General features: G+C 46.4%; 1 non-coding gene across 1 annotated transcript; it reads right to left on the minus strand.

The window, feature by feature from the left end:
- Positions 1-5,905: 5,905 nt before the first annotated feature.
- Positions 5,906-5,974, minus strand: TRNAA-AGC. Its single transcript has one exon. It is a non-coding gene; the product is annotated as a tRNA-Ala (tRNA).
- Positions 5,975-6,985: the final 1,011 nt, after the last annotated feature.

Genomic DNA, 6,985 nt, shown 5'->3' on the forward strand with positions numbered 1-6,985 from the left:
TCCCCACTTACCATGAGGCCACTATGCCGCGCGCTACTCTCAGCGCGCATAATTTCTGACGCGTGCCCGGGCTTCCCCATGACCCCGCGTTCTGCGCGGGGTCATAAAAAGGAGCCGTTTTGAAGAGCGCCAGGAATGACGCGTGTTGAGGGGGCGCGACAGCGGCAGCGTTGGGGCAGCTGCATTGTCGCCGCCCCTGTAGTGGGGAGTGCTGTGGGATCCTGCGCTACTTGGCTACAGTAGCGTGCAGCAGAAGGTAAGTGGGAAAACACTCAGTGTTACACAGCTATGCCTCTTTTGGAGTTACGCTCACAAGGACAACGTCTTCTCAAGGGTTTAGTATTTAGACGTGACTGATTTGATCAACAATTACTATTCCGTATTCTTTATGATGATGAAGCTTTTGAAGGGTTCATGGCAGAGTGAAGCTAACTGACTTCAGTTCAGTCCTCTAATCACTAGATCACACTGCCTCATAATAGGACAGGGCATCATTTCTGTCTAATTTATTCTATAAATATTTTAGGATAGCTGTTTGAACTCTTTCTTTGCACATAGGACATGGCACTCCCCCACACTTCCCAGGGCTGCTGAGAGCTGTAAAAGACCCTCAAAGATGCTCTCGTGCCCCCTTCTTGCCACCCAGAGCCAAGAAAAGTCATCGTCTGAAAGAAAAATCACATGGTTTGCTCAACTTTACAGGCCCCCAGGAAGCCAGAGCCCACAAATTTCCTCACCCTCCTATCAATCTCTCAGCACCCCTGAGATACCGTAATTGGCAGAGAGCACAAGCCAACAGGAAGTTCTCCTTTATACGTCTCATTCCAGCGTACAGAAGCTCACATATACTTGCAGGATGTTTCCAAAACAACTTACTGCTGGCTGAACCCCAGGTGCCAGATTAGACCTCCAGCCCTTGCAGTGGGAGAAAATGGGTGGTGACATTGTGGACATCACTTTCGATTGCCACATCTGCAATGCTCTAGGCATTTCGCCAATCTCTAAAGTCTCTTACCACAGACACTGGGAGAATCTCTAGAGTGGCATGGGGTGAAGTGACATCACTTCTGGGTAACCACACAGAAGTGACATCACCACGTCAGCAACACTACCCACCCCCAATTCCTCAGATCTAGATCCAGCTGTATCTACTCAGCTTCCATGAACGTCATCACAATCAGCTTTGAGGAGACAGCCTTACTTTACCTCACATTTGAGGTGCATTTGCTTCTTACAGGGCCTTTCCCCACTTACCTTAAGTCCCACGCTACTTAAGGAGAGTAGCGTGGGGTCCCCCGGCACTCCCCACGAGAGGGGCGGCGACAGCGCAGCTGCCCCGACGCTGCCGCTGTCATGCCCCCTCAGCGCACTGCATCCCTGGCACTCTTGAAAAAGGGCGCCTTTTGATGACCCCGCGCAGAGCGCGAGGTCGTGGGGACACGGGGCGCGCACCAGGGATGCCATGCGCTGAGAGCAGCGCGCGGCATAGGGGGGATAGGGAAGAGTGGGGAAAGGCCCACAGACCCAACTGATTTCTGACTTGCATTGTCTATTAGAGTGTTCATTCAGGACCCTAGTCATGTAGAAGACTGCTTCCCTCGGGCATATTCCTGACCTCTTCCTTGACTTTTCAGTTATTATTTTTAAAATAACCCACTACCTCTTTTGTTTATGGAAAGACAAGGCAAAATGTTCAAGCACGGTTGGAGTTGCCTAGCGTGAAGAATAATGGTTTCCACCTTCCAGTGTTTTTGGCCAGTGATCAATGCAAAGATGATTTGAGCAGGCACCTAGCACTTATCCCACTTCATTTCATTAAAGTTAAATTGAATTTGATTAGAACTATTTAATACTGTAAATAACTTTTAATTTAGGCCCATTAGGTGAGTTGTAGTTAGCTGTCTTCTGTTTCCCCCCATGATTTATGATGCGCTGCACAGCGTATCCTTAGGCCCTACGGGACACAATTTCTGGCTATGGGCCTGTGGGTGAGGGAAACATGCTCCTGCAGCTCCTTACGCTGAAGTGAGACTCACAACAATCTAATTTGCAAACGGTAACAACGTGCTAAATAGCAATTTGTTCTGTACACGCTCGGAGTTCTTTCCCAAGCCTGCGTATAATTCCCCTCTTCCTGCATCTGTCTTTGGAGGGGGAGTTGCACCATGTCAGCAAAATGGCTGACTCTGTCTGCACTTGTTTCCTGCACAATCTCGTTCAGATGGGAGCCAACATGGCTGACACTGAGTCCCCTTGGTGAGGCGTGCCAGCACTTGGAGCATGTTTAAGGGTTTCAGGGTAATCACAAATGCTAAACGCCAAGCATCTCACCCACACCCGTGGCTTATGTAATTTCCAGACATCCTCCGCTGTGTAGATATTTGTACAAGTTGGGAAAGCTCCCTCCAGCAAATCTGTTGTAATGTCAGGACCCAGCCTTCAGTAGTCAAGAGGAAAGCATGGAAGAGAACTAGCAAGTGCAAAAAGCTAGAAAGCAGGACTAGAATCTGGGAGATCCACATTCAAGCACACATTCTGCTGTGAGGTCCCTCCCTAAACTCTTCCCAGTGTGGTGTAGTGGTTAAGAGCAGGTGCACTCTAATCTGGAGAACCAGGTTTGATTCTCCGCTCTGCCACTTGTTCAAAGGAGAGCCATAATGCTCGCCAGGTTCAATGTTATGCCTTCTGCCTTGTTACATGGCAGATTTAATAAGCAAGAAAAGGCTAAAAGATTGCGCCCATGTAACGATGGCTCAGTTGAATCTCTGGCCCACCAATTACTTCACTGTCTCAGATTCAAGGAAATCAGATCCAAGTATGTGAATCTCACTCCTTTACATTTACCCGATCTCCCCGATTTATTTAGATTACACTACTTGTTGGACGACCCTGATCCTTCTCTCTGTATGATAGTGGCAGACTTTCTCCTGGAAATTACTAAATGCCAGTAGATTTCCTTCATCCTAACATGTATATCCTGTATTGTATATGCTTTTTAATCTGTTTTTTATTATTGTTGTACTGCTGTCTATGCCAATAAAGGCTTGCTTCTAACACTTGAGCTACGGAGGTTTATCTGGTGAACCAGATTAGCTTGTGCACTCCAACACATGGCAGGTGGGTGACCTTGGGCTAGTCACAGTTCTTCAGAGCTCTCTCAGCCTCACCCACCACACAGGGTGTTTGTTGTTGGGGGAGGGGGAAGGAAAGGAGATTGTAAACCTTTGAATCTCCTTACAGGAAAGAAGGGGGATATACATCCAAACTCCTCCTCCTCCTGCTGCTCCTGCTGCTCAGGTGGCGGAGTGGGAAATCAAACTCAGTTCTCCAGATTAGAATCCACCTGCTCTTAACCACTACACCACACTGGCTCTCTAATATGCTTGATATAGAACTCCCAAGATAGGACATGCAAATAGTCACTTGACATGATCAAGCCTCAGAGTTTTTGGCAAAACGGGCAATTTATCCAAAAGCCCTGTCTTCAAGACTTTTCTAGTCCATGTGAAAGCATACATGGATACACACAGACAACATCTGATGAACAAACCATCCTAACCAATGGGCAATACTTACCTATTAGTTCTGCCTGAATCATTATTATATGTTTTGTTGTCTTGACATGTGTTTGATACATAGTATATGTAATTGCTGTTCTGTGTATGAGACCTGGATGGGATTCTCATGTTTGTGGTTACTTGGCATTGGTATTTGTACTGTATGTGATATTAATTTTTGGAAGGGCAGTTTATCATGTTATTAAATCATTTTTGCACTTGCTTATTCACATGCCAATAGCCGTGGTGTAGTAGGTTCTTGTCTTTATTTTTCATACCTCTGAAGATGCCAGCAATAGATGCAGGCGAAATGTTAGGAGCAAAATTCTACCAGACCATGGCCACACAGTCCAGAAAATCCACAACAGCCAGTCGATTTCTGCCATGACAGCCTTTGACTATAAACTGTGTGTTCGTTAAAGCTGTGTGAAAATACAAGTGCACACAATAACTCTGTTATCTCAGACTTAAACAAACATTGAACAGTACGTCTTAAACAACAATATTGTGTTAATTTATAATTACTGGCTGACTGATTGATTTGCTCAATTTTTATATATACAAATAACTGACGGGTTGTGTGCAGTGACAACCTTTGGGGTGGGGGGTAATCCACCTGAGCAAAACACTGCCAATTATTTATTTATTTAGACCAGGTGTATGCTGCCTCTCCAGAGCCTTATTGCATACAGTGTGATTACACTCGATGGTAAAATTTGAAAACTTGAGTTGATGGACTGGTATGAACAGTTTACAAACAGCCCAACTGTTGGATGAAAAGTCATCATTCCTAGAGCTGAGTTTCTTCAGCCTTTGTAGCAGATAATCAGGGGAATGAGGGGGTACCATTCGCTCTGCAGCCCTCGTTCAGACGCAACAGGTTTTGTCTACAAAGTGGAATTTCCTGTGAGCCTGGAACTTTTGCAATAAAAACGAAATGGCCCAAAAGCAACTGTGCAGATGCAAAACACTTTTTACTTTTTGCTGGGCATGTTCTCTCCAAATCCCATTTTCCCCATTTTTCTCCCCCTGCCCCAACTACCTAAATCCTGTGCAAACAACTTCATTTTTGCCAGTTTCCTGTATTGCAGTAGCCAAGAGAAACAGCTCCACTTTGCAAGGGGAAGGGGGAGCAGGGGAATCAACTCAAAATATCACCATATTGTCTGGAAATAAGGGAACAAGACTTATAAACCTGAAAGCTGGAAAAGCTGCCCATTTTATCAGCTGCAGAATAAACAGATGAAGTGGAAATCTCTATTTCCCTAAAACTTTAATAATAGGCCGATAATCTTATAAACTGACATGTTTCCTGTGATTGAAAGGAAAAGAGAGAGGGGCGTTTTGTTCTGCGCAGAACACAATTATGGCAGGAGACACACAAAAAAACAGTTGCCCATGATTCTCAGTGCCTCAACTCTAAAATAAGAGATGGGAACCCTCAAAATAAGATAACGTGCCCAAATTGGGGTTAATAGGTGGATTCTCTTTTCTGCCCTGAATTGCTAATTCAGTGTGGTGTAGTGGTTAAGAACAGTAGACTCTAAGCTGGGGAACCAGGTTTGATTCCTTATTCTTCATCATGAAGCCTGCTGGGTGACCTTGGGCCAATCGTGGTTCTCTCAGAATTCTCTCAGCACACACAGAGGCAGGCAATGGCAAACCACCTCTGAACACCTCTTGTGTCGAAAACTCTATAGGGTCGCCATAAGTCGGGTGTGACGGCGGCACACCCACCCACGCCCCCACTAGTTTTAATCGTTTCTATCAAATGTACACAGTAGAATATGACTGATTGCTTGAAGCTGCCTTACACCAAGGTGACCAGACGTACAGCTTTTGGCGGGACAGTCCCGCCTTAAACCAATCTTTTTTAATTTTTAATTGTCCCGATTTTGCCTTCTGGGGGGCTCCCCTTTTCCTGCCCTGTCACAGGGCGGGAAACAGGGGAGCGCCCCAGAAGGCAGTGCGGCAGCCTCCCGCGCATGCGGCTGCAGGAGTGCCCCAAAAGGCAGTGCGGCAGCCTCCCGCGCTGTGACAGGGCAGGAAACCGGGGAGCACCCCAAAAGGCAGTGTGCTCCTGCGGCTGTGCGCATGCTCACCCCCATCCCTGTTTAAAAAGGTGACAATCTGGTCACCTTACCTTATACTGAATTAGACCATTGGTCCATCAAGAATAGTATTGTCTGAGGCCCCTTCCGCACATGCAGAATAATGCACTTTCAATCCACTTTCACAATTGTTTGCAAGTGGATTTTGCTATTCTGCACAGTAGAATCCAGCTGCAAAGTGCACTGAACGTGGTTTATTCTGCATCTGCAGAAGGGGCCTAGGACTGACTCTCCAGCTGGACATGCCAGGGACTGAACCTGGGACCTTCTGCATGCTAGGCAGATGCTCTACCACTGAGCCACAGCTCTTCTCCATGCAACAATGATAACAGGTCGGCTGAGGCTGGGTGCATGTCAACTTCCCTTCCTTGCCGGTCTTGCCTAAGTGAAGCTCTTTTTGCTTTGGTCCCAGGGGAGGGGTTCAAAGGTGACTAGAACTGACCAGCCCTCTGATTTAGGCGCAAGAGCACTTTGCTTTTGTAGAAAGATCAAATGGGACAGCTGAGCCTTCGACCAGCTTCTACTCTGGGCTTGCAAAAGGATCAGCAGACACAAACCACGAGACCTGCTGTGGCTGCCAGCACAATGTGATTTTTCATTTTGCAATTTGGAAGCCGGGATTGGGTACAGCAGCACTGAGGCTTGCCAAAGCCTGGGGTACTTTTTCTGTCTGGCATTTCCATAGACATTAATCAGGAATTTGCACTTTTTGGCAGGAGGATAATCACCTGCTAAACACAGCTCTGCATACCATCGGCCAAATGAACATATCAAGCTGCCTTATATTGAGTCAGATTGTTATTCCATCGAGCTCAGAGTTCCTGCTCTTGGGGAGCTCTTTGGGCAGAGAAAATGCTTTCCCAACCTCTGCTGGAGATCCTTTAATGGGAGACGCCTGGGATTGAACCTGGAGATTCGGAAAAATAGGAAAGAGGAATCAGTGGAAACTGCCAATTTAGTCTGGATACCACCCTAGGCCTTTAATCTCCTACTTCAGGACCGGCCTGCAACAACTGAGCTTGAAGGCTGGAAAATGTAAAACCTCAAAATCAAAATTTGAGGAATTGAAAGTTTTCTTAGCCACTGAACATCCTCACGCACCCCAAAACTACCGAAGGCATTTGCAGAATGGGCGCCCCTCATCCCCTGCTTTGCATATGGGTCACGTAAACGGTTTTGGTTGGGCTTCCCTTGTTTAATTCCTGTTTGTCTGCTGTGCAACAGACGCATGAACAAAAAAATAAAATAAAACCATCAAATAAATGAGTTAATGTGCTGGTGCAGCCAAGTAGTTTAAGCCTTAACATAATGTTTTCT

Source organism: Sphaerodactylus townsendi, linkage group LG13 (assembly GCF_021028975.2).
Source record: "Sphaerodactylus townsendi isolate TG3544 linkage group LG13, MPM_Stown_v2.3, whole genome shotgun sequence".
Classification (NCBI taxonomy): Eukaryota; Metazoa; Chordata; class Lepidosauria; order Squamata; family Sphaerodactylidae; genus Sphaerodactylus; species Sphaerodactylus townsendi.